The 10,175-nt window shown below is 49.5% G+C and overlaps 1 long non-coding RNA gene and 1 pseudogene across 1 annotated transcript; both read right to left on the bottom strand.

Annotated features, from left to right (window-relative positions):
* Positions 1 to 299: 299 nt before the first annotated feature.
* On the bottom strand, positions 300 to 4,890 carry LOC142370514 (uncharacterized; annotated as a pseudogene).
* Positions 4,891 to 6,221: 1,331 nt separating this feature from the next.
* Positions 6,222 to 10,099, bottom strand: LOC142369967 (uncharacterized). Its single transcript, XR_012767753.1, has 3 exons — positions 9,382 to 10,099; positions 8,438 to 8,500; positions 6,222 to 8,296 (listed from the first exon to the last, which is right to left on the bottom strand). It is a non-coding gene; the product is annotated as an uncharacterized LOC142369967 (long non-coding RNA).
* Positions 10,100 to 10,175: the final 76 nt, after the last annotated feature.

The following is a 10,175-nucleotide window of genomic DNA, read 5'->3' as shown; positions in this document are numbered from 1 at the left end:
ACGTAAGTTACGAATGTAACTACGGATCTGTGAGACCGAGGGATGACCGTCACTACGGTCTTAAAAAGGAATGATCACCTTCGTTCTGCCTATCACCGAAACCATATGTCAAAAACGTCACGCCCGTGACCTCCGGAAGCAGAACGACCTGCGTTAACAAATAGCAGGGATTGCTCCCGGTTCAGTCTCCTACCTTGAGCGCCTCAGGCTGTTCTAAGCGACAAAAGATAGTGACGGTCATCCCTCGGTCTCACAGATCCGTAGTTACATTCGTAACTTACGATCTGTTTCGACCTCACTCTGACCGTCACTACGGTCTTAAAAAGGGATGACAAATACCAAAATGGTCGCGAAGAACATAAAAGCTAATTATTAAAACCTCGCTCGGTCACGGACATGAGGGCGGCGTAGCCGACCGAAGCTGGGCGAGTTACATCCACCCTATAAAACCTAGTAAAAGTGCATGGCGTAGACCATGAGGCCGCTGCACAGATATCGTCTGCTGGTACTCCCCTGAGGGCAGCCCAGGACGTTGCCATACTTCTGGTAGAATGAGCTCTTATACCAGGAGGGGCTTGCATCCCCCGTGCCTTATAGGCATGGGAAATAACCTCTACTAGCCAATGGGACAGCCTTTGCTTTGAAAGAGGCAACCCCCTTTTTGCTGCCCCATAGCAGACAAACAGTTGGGAGTGTGCTCTCCTCAGTGGCTGTGTAAGGGCCAGATAAGCCCTCAAGGATCTCACTGGGCACAAGGTGAGTAACTTCTCCTGCTCTGCCTGTGAGGCAGAGGCAGGCTGAAACTGATCCACCTCCAGAACATGGTTGATGGACTGCCTGTTAACAACCTTTGGTAAAAAGGCTGGATTTGGCCACAGTGACACACCAGTGCCGCCTTCCCTCCATCTGAGGCAGTCGTCACTGACAGAGAGGGCACACAGTTCCCCGACTCGTCTTGCTGAGCAGAGAGCCAGAAGGAAAGCAGTCTTGAGAGACAAGGAGCGTGGATCGGAATCCGAAATGGGCTCGTACGGAGCCTCCGTGAGTGAAGTTAAAACCATCGGAAGGTCCCAGCCTGGTGCCCGTAGGGTACGAACTGGACGTAACCGGCGCGCCCCTTTCAAGAACTGGCCAACCAAAGGATGCCTTCCGAGAGGCCCGTTGTTCGCCCCCTGGTGGAAAGCGGAAATGGCTGAAGCATAGACTTTCACCGTACTAACCGCCTTGCCTTGATCCAGTTGGGACTGCAAGAAGCGTAACACATGAGGCACAGGGCAAGTTGCTGCTGGCTCAATATCCATACTACGGCACCAGTCAGAAAAAATTCCCCATCTGAGCGCATAACTGGCTCGAGTAGATGGGGCCCTGGCGTTGTTGAGTGTCTCCTGTACAGACTCACCTAAGCGATCAGCGACCGGCTCTGCAACGGCCAAACCCAAAGGCGCAGGGCGGCTGGGTTCGGATGCCAGACCTTCCCGTCTGCTTGTGACAGCAGATCTGCTCTGCTTGGCAACCGCCATGGCTGACCCTGCAGTAACTGGAGCAGGTCCGAGAACCAGGGTCTCGCTGGCCAACGTGGGGCAACCAGCAGGACTGTGTGTTGGCCCTCCTTGATCCTCTGTAGAACCTGAGGGATGAGAGGGAGTGGAGGAAAAGCGTACAGTAAGCCTATTGGCCACTCTTTCGATAGAGCATCCAGGCCCAAACTGCCCCCCTGCCCCCTGAGGGAGTACCACTCCGGGCAGTGGGTCGTTTCTGCTGACGCAAACAGGTCCACTTGCGCAACCCTGTACCGCATCCAGATCTGGTTGACCACATCTGTGTGCAGTCTCCATTCTCCCGGGAGTGGACCAGTCCTGGAGAGCATGTCGGCCGCGCCGTTCTCCACGCCCGGGACGTGCACAGCCCTCAGTGACGCCAGTCGTGGCCATGCCCATGTTAGGAGCTCCTCCGCCACTTGGAGGCATTTCTGGGACTTTGTCCCCCCCTGGTGGTTGACGTGATACACCGCAGAGGTGCTGTCCGATCTCACCAGAACATGGCTGTGCTGCAATGTTGGCAGGAACCGCTGTAGCGCAAGGTGAATGGCCTTCAGTTCGAGAACATTGATATGTTCCGACGTCCATGGAGGTTGCCAAATGCCCCACACTGAACGTCCTTCCCAGACAGCCCCCCAGCCCGTTAGGGATGCATCCGTCGAGATGACCTGTCTCCTGTGAGGATGACCCCCCAGGGGGACGCCACTGAGCAGGAACTCCCTGCTCCTCCAAGGACGCAGGGCTCGGATGCAAGCCCGAGAAACACGCAGCCTGACCTGCCTGTCGTCTCTCGGGTGGAGTCGGAACGCATTGAACCAGCATTGGAAGGGACGTGACCTCAGCAGGCCAAGAGGAACCACGACGGCTGCCGCAGCCATCAAGCCCAGCAACCTTTGGACTCTGTGGGCGGTAACTAGTCCGCCGAGCCGAAAGCACTTCAGGGCCTCTATTAGGCTGTCTACTCTCCGGCCAGTGAGAGACGCTTTCATGTGGGCTGAATCTAGGAGGATACCCAGGAATTCTGCCTGTTGGCGGGGCCGCAAATTGGATTTCTTCCAATTTACCACGAAGCCCAGGAACTGGATGTGGGCCAGCAGTGTCTCCGTGTCGCGCACCACTTGCTCTTGAGAATGGGCGCAAACGAGCCAATCGTCTAAGTACGGTAGTATCTTCAAACCCTGTGCCTGGAGGGGGGCTAGTGCAGCGGACACCACACGACTGAAAACTCTTGGGGCCAGGGAGAGGCCGAAAGGAAGGACCTGAAACTGGAACGCCCTGCCTCGAAAGGCGAAACGGAGGTATGGCCTGTGTTCTGGGCAGATTGGGACATGAAAATATGCGTCCTTCAGGTCCAGAGACGTAAACCACTCCCCCTGCTGGATTGATCGTATTACCACTGCGGTGTGAAACCATTTTGAATGGCAGCACCTTGAGGTATTGATTTAGGGGCCTGAGGTCGAGGACAGGCCGATGACCGCCGTCCTTTTTGGGCACAATAAAATATTTGGAATAAAACCCAGCTCGCTGTGCGCTGGGTGGTACCTCCGAGATAGCCCCTTTTAAAAGTAGTTCTCGAACCTCGTTGTCGAGTACGGACTTTAAAATTGGGTCTCTTACAGCTGTTATTCTGACCCCTGAAAAAACTGGGGGCCGCCGTCGAAATTGTAGCCGGTACCCGTGGGCAACCATTGTCACGACCCAAGGGTCTGGCACAATCCCCTCCCAGGAGATCCGAGACAGCTGGGAAGGGCATCCGACGGGCAGCCCCTGACTGCTACGCCGGGCCACCGCCCCGGCCTGCGTTTCTGCCCCTGTTTGTTTTTGCTCCCCGCCTCCCCCTGAACTGGGGATGTGGGGCTGGCCCCTGGGTAACTGCCTGAAAGCGCTGGCCCTGAGCGATACTAGCCTGAGGAGGCCGGCCGGGCTGCCGTTGCCTGAACCTACCCACTGCTGCTCTGTAGACGCCGGGAGCTGCTCTAACGCCTACCCGTTGGACAGCCTCCCTTGATGCTGCGGCACGTTCGGCACGGTCCAGCACCTCCTGGGATCCTGGATGAAAAACACACCCAGGTGCCACAGGGAGGTTAATCAGCTCTGCTTTAATAGCCTCTGGCAGACAGGTTTGCGCAAGCCACACCTGACGACGGCACAACACTGCCGAGGCCATCGAGTCTCCTACATCCCGTGTGAGCTGGGAGTGAGCAGATAGCGCAGCCTCCACCAGGGCCATGGCATCTCCGTCTGCCGGGTCTAGCGTCTTACGCAGAGCCGCCAGCGTCATAGCAAGGGCATTGCCCATACGGGCTGCTCGTGCCGAAGCGTTAAAAGACCTACTGACCAGGCGGTCTGTCTTTGCACACTCCTTACGCGGGCAACGTGGATTAGGGGATGCCCGCGCAGGCCCAAGTGACGTCCAAGAGGCAACTGACGCCTCCACTGGTGGCATGTCTCCCAGCCCTGTTTCAGCAGGGTATACAGCCATTGCCAATTGACGGCAGCCTGGGTTAAACTGGGGCCGCTGCAAGGTCTTACCCCAAGCGGTCCTCAGCATCTTGGTGTAGTCCTCCGCCACGGGAATAGAAGGTGGGGGGCTAGCGTGAGATACACCCTCCCAAACACCCCCATAAGGAGCTGGGTCTGGTGTGGGGGGCTGAAGGCCTAGAATTTTAGAGGCACACAATACCCTTGACAGCAGATGGCTTACCGGTATCTCCCCCACGACTGTGGGCTCACCTCTAGAGCCAGTGTGTAGTTCACCACCACGGCTGCCTCCACCTGTGGCGTCAGAGGTCTGTGACGCGTGGAGGGACAGCACGTCTGTATCGGCCCAGTCCTCCTCCTCACCATGGCTCTCAGGCCTGCGTAAGGGGGGACCCTCCTGGCCCGGCGGTAGGGATGGCGGTAGGGATGGCGGGCCTTGATGGCCTTCTAGCCTGTCCATCCTCCTTGATAGCCCCTGAAGAGCTGAGAGGATTTGGGCTAACCCCGCACTGCCGCCCTCTGCTGCCTCAGCTGGAACAGGGCGCTTCGCAGCTCTGGAGGCCCCTTCCTGGTCAGACCTATGGGGGGACTCACGCTGCCGGTCCCTTGAGCATTTGCGCGTACGCTTATGCCCATGTTTTCGGGCCGACCGATGGGGTGAGCGTCGCCTTTCCGCCCTGCCTTCATGCATGTGACCAGACACCAGGTTGGCACAACAAAGTCGTTCCCCCCTAAGCAGGTCAACTGCTGCACTGCAGGGGTTGTCCACGTCCTCCAACACGTGGGCGGCCCCAAGGCAAGTAGGGCACTCCCTGTGCCCGTCTGCGGTGCTCATCGCAACCATGCAGACTCTGCAGTGGTGCGAGGCCATTATGGCGAGTTGCAGGAAAAAAGCTGGTGGCCGGCAACAGCGCGCGAACGCACCTAACCGGCACACACTCAACCCAACGGCTGCGAACAGCGGCTATAGGGTGCTGTTTGATAAACCACTTAATTAATTTATTTATTTATTTATTTATGTCACCACTGAAACAGTAAACAATAATCAGTAAGCACCAATCTGTACTTACCTGAACAACACTCATTTATTTATAACAATAATCCTTACCTTATCTGGCTACTTACCTGAAAAATTCCAGTGGCCAAAGTAACACACAGAACAAACAAATATGCAGGTGCAGAACTGAGTGTTTTTTGTTTTTTTTTAAACAACAAAAAATGCCCAAATGCACTTGCTTACCCGCAACAGTGCACGCATTCACCTACTGGCTTACACAACCAGTTACAACACCGGTAGAGTAATGTGAAACTTAAACAACACACTACCTTAGAAAACAATATGCTACCGGCAATACAAAATATATGCAAGTGTAGCGCTAGGGTGGCCTGTACGTATGCAAACGCGTTAAGAAGGCTCACTTAGTGGTAACCAACAGCACTTAATAATCTTCCTCTGGCGGCCTGCACCAGTGCGCGAACACACCTAGCAGGCGCACACTAACCCCACGGCTGCGAACAGCGGTATAGGGCACGCAACGTATAACAAACAATAAATAACAAAATAAGTGAAGCGCTACGGTGATCTGCAACAGAGCGCGAACGCAATTAAAGCAGGCTCACGGCAACGTGATATTAGCTTAACTGCACAGTCCAATTCACAGGGACACAAGGCACCTGTTACCCTCGGGTAGTGAATTCTGTGACTGTGTAGCCTATGCAAAAAATATCTGCTTCTTACCTGGTCCGGTTTTGAGGCGATCAAGGTGAGAGACTGAACCGGGAGCAATCCCTGCTATTTGTTAACGCAGGTCGTTCTGCTTCCGGAGGTCACGGGCGTGACGTTTTTGACATATGGTTTCGGTGATAGGCAGAACGAAGGTGATCATTCCTTTTTACAGCAAGGCCGAGCGCATTTTATGGCCGCGGCCGCGGCCACGACCAGCCACGACTTTCCGAGGCCGCGGCCACGACCAGCCATGACTTTCCGAGGCCGCGGCCATGACCAGCCATGACTCTCTGGCCGCGGCCACGACCGGCCATGACTTTCCGAGGCCGCGGCCATGACCAGCCATGACTCTCTGGCCGCGGCCACGACCGGCCATGACTTTCCGAGGCCGCGGCCACGACCAGCCATGACTTTCCGAGGCCGCGGCCATTACTAAGGGAGCAGCCATTAATGACGCTGAGACAGACGTTGCGAACAGGAGTCAGGAGATTACCTTTCACAGGTAGGATTCAACATTATTATTGGTTGTATTTTGTCAATAGAATATTATTGTACTGTATTTGTGTCTGCCGAAATCGTAGCCAGCAAACGTTAAACTAGGATATGTTTATAGCCGGTGTTATGCCGAGAAGTGCACCCCCTGCTGGTCGTACTTTAAAGCGAGTCTGTGATGGAATATGATATAACTACATAATAATTTGTTTGCCTGATTGAATTAACGGATGCAAATCTCAACAACAGGGCAGGGTGAAATACTTATCCCTGTGTGTGTGTGTATTTTTATATATTTTAATATAATGCTTCTTCCTTTTAGCCAGAAAAGGGCAGGACTACATGTTCTTCCAGAAAAGCTGAAGAGAGCCTGTCTGTGACCACTCAGGATGACCCAGAAGCTTCAACCTCAAACTCACTAACTCAGCCTAATGATGTGAGTATTTCTTTTTTAAACATCATAAAAATTACCATTCTAAATATGTTAAATAGCTGCTTCTCAATATTTATACTGGTGGATGTTGTGGACAATGCTTTGTACTACATCGCATGGTTTGTAGTCCGCCAGATTCTGCAAAAGCTGTCCTGTGGTATGTGCCATGCAAGCTTGGTCAGAGATGCTGTACCTTCATCATTTCATGATAGCTACCACTTTCTAGCCCTGAAAAACAACAGTGTACTAGTGATTCCATCATGTGGCACAGTGAAGGTATTGAGAGCTGCAGAGTGGGTGATTCGCCAAGCTTCAGCAAAGCTGTAAAGATGGCGACAGTCACGTACATCATCCGGGAGGAGATTGGAACGGAGGATGTTTTTCAGCTTGGGGAACACATTGAGGAGACAAAGTTTGGCATCAACAACCATTATTCCAACTTGTTGTCATTGTTTGTGTCTGTGTTTCTGAAAATAAGGCTCCACCACATTTGCAAACTGACCTCTCTTGACCTGCATAAAAGGGAGCACGAGACAGAAGCTCTGCAAAACACTCCTCTTTCAGGGCTTTTAGCTTATTTTGTTTTGCTTTAGGTTGATACCATTCAAAATATTAAAACTTGTGTATATACAACTACCTTCTTGTACAGTGTTTTTTATATTCTTTATATTTTATTATAGTATTTCTATTTTTCTAGACTAACTCAGAGAGATCCCTGAACAAGAAATGCATGTGTCTTGACTACGGTTCATGCACAATTGGCAATTTAAAAAACATTGCACCTTGAACCTTGATGCTATGGTCATAACAAAGTTATGCTGTGAAGCCAAAAAAGCAAAAATCAAAGATATTTTCTTACATTGTTTTGGCCTTGTGAAATATTTTATTACAGATTTGATAAAGATGTTACATAAAAATATTAACAGCTGTATAGTGTCTTTATTCCTCTTCAATGATACAAAGCTTGTAGTACATGATTGGAAAATTCGTTAGGTCAACAGCTTGAATGATCTTCAAGCAGTGTGTATATATACATACTCATTCATTCGTAGGGCACCATAGGCAATCGTCAAATAAATACACATACAACACAAACATCCTCTACCTTACACTAGAAATATATATATACACATACATATGTATATAACAAAGCTGGATTCTCATTATTCCACCCGTTCCAAAGTACAAAATTACGACAAGGCTGGAGCTGCCAAAACAGCGGCAGCTGACAATGAGCATCAGTGTCTTATAAATATAGCCTACTGACCAGTCTATCACACACTGTCATTCTGCTGTTAATGTACGGTACCTGTAGGTGGTGTTCTGGCCCTAGACCTCCTAGCTTATCTGGGTCTGAAAAATAATTAATTAATTAATTCAAATACATAAAGGTTTTGACACCTTTACTGTAGGTAAAACAGTAGCAGTTGCCATGGCAACTCAATGGCAGCTGTGTGAACACCTGGAGATGTAACCGGCAAATGCCAAAATACCTCGAAAACATGCAGGGCAGTGGTACTTGAGGACCGGGATTGAGAAACACTAGCACTTGCTGTCATCCTGAGTGGTCACAGACAGGCTCTCTTCAGCTTTTCTGGAAGAACATGTTGTCCTGCCCTTTTCTGGCTAAAATGAAGAAGCATAATATTAAAATATATAAAAATACACACACACACATACATACACAGGGATAAGCATTTCACCCTGCCCTGTTATTGATAATATTTCAATTTATGAATGCTAATAGCCTTATGATGATACACCTACTCTTTGTAGGTGAACCTGTAAGCCGAAGATGGAGGGAATAACACCAACTCTCAGTCGGACAATCTGTGGGGTGGGTATGAGACATGAGGTAAATACTTTTGTTAGGATGAAAGAATTACATGTGAATAATACAGGCATAATAAACGTCATTAATAAACCTGAAATATGATGGTCAATGTTATAACAGTAATATTTGCATTATTTCAAAAGTAGCATTCTTGTGTTAGTTGTAATCTAAGCCTGTGTTATGGAATATATGATTTATGAAGTCTCCGTTGGCCTAATAGCCATGTGAACAGAGGTGTTATGCCGAGAAGTGCATTCCCATTCACGGGAGCGCGCGTAAACTGTTTCAGGTGTGGATTATTACATTTATCCAAAAAAATAATATTGAGCTGACAATGGTGTTTCATTCGTGCATCTTTTTTTCACATCTCTTCATGTAAATTAATAATAATACGTGTACAATTATGATAATCCGACAATTGTACAGTTTAGAGTATTCCTATTCCTAACTATTGTTATATCATTGGACATATATTCAAAAGTAAGGGCCGTGACTAATACTTTTGTAGTCAACACGAAAGACGGTTGGATACATTTTCTATTAACAATCTCAATTCATTATAGCCCAGATGAAATTATATAAAAATTAACCTGAAACTATTAAATTTGGTTATTTTAATTTTATATACAAATTTGGACTTGTTGAGATTCGCATCCGTTAATTCAATCAGGTAAACAAATTATGATGTAGTTATATCAAATCATTCCATCACAGACTCTCCTTAAAGTACGACCAGCAGGGGGTGCACTTCTCGGCATAACACCGGCTATAAACATATCCTAGTTTAACGTTTGCTGGCTACGATTTCGGCAGACACAAATACAGTACAATAATATTCTATTGACAAAATACAACCAATAATAATGTTGAATCCTACCTGTGAAAGGTAATCCCCTGACTCCTGTTCGCAACGTCTGTCTCAGCGTCATTAATGGCTGCTCCCTCAGTAATGACCGCGGCCTCGGAAAGTCATGGCTGGTCGTGGCCGCGGCCAGGAGAGTCATGGCTGGTCGTGGCCGCGGCCTCGGAAAGTCATGGCTGGTCGTGGCTGCGGCCTCGGAAAGTCAAGACCGGCCGCGGCCACAAAATGCGCTAGCCCTCTCTCCCTTTTTAAGACCGTAGTGACGGTCAGAGTGAGGTCGAAACAGATCGACATACTCATCGATCAGACAGCATGCAGAGCGTTTACACACAGTGCACTTCACTCCTGCCCGAGCCGAAATCAGCCAGCCTGAAAAGCTGATTTCCCTTAAGCTATAAACTCTGTAAATATATAACTTTAGCAACATTTGAAACATTTTCAGGCGAGAAAGTAGTCGTTTAGACCCCCAAGGTGTTGAAAATCTGACAAAATACCGGCTATTTACAAGAAGAAGAAGCATGAATCACTCGAAGAGGTCCTGGCGGTGAATTTCCTTTCATCATAGTAGGCTTGTCATTGAAAAAACCCGCTACTCCACCTACTCTCCTGGCAGTGAATCGCCATGCAGCACACGCAAGCGCCGGCAAAGCTATATGAAGTATAAACGTCTCGAGCCAAACATACGCGCAAGAAGAAAGCGCAAGGGCAGTTAAAAGAAGTATAACTCAGCCTTAAGAACACATTTCATCTGAATGGGACGACTCAGAGACGGCTGCTGTGAGTGAACACACTAAAGTCCACTGTAAAGT

Source organism: Odontesthes bonariensis, chromosome 20 (genome assembly GCF_027942865.1).
Source record: "Odontesthes bonariensis isolate fOdoBon6 chromosome 20, fOdoBon6.hap1, whole genome shotgun sequence".
NCBI classification, from domain to species: Eukaryota; Metazoa; Chordata; class Actinopteri; order Atheriniformes; family Atherinopsidae; genus Odontesthes; species Odontesthes bonariensis.
The sequence above is the reverse complement of the archived record's forward strand: the minus strand, read 5'-3'. Positions and strand labels throughout refer to the sequence as shown.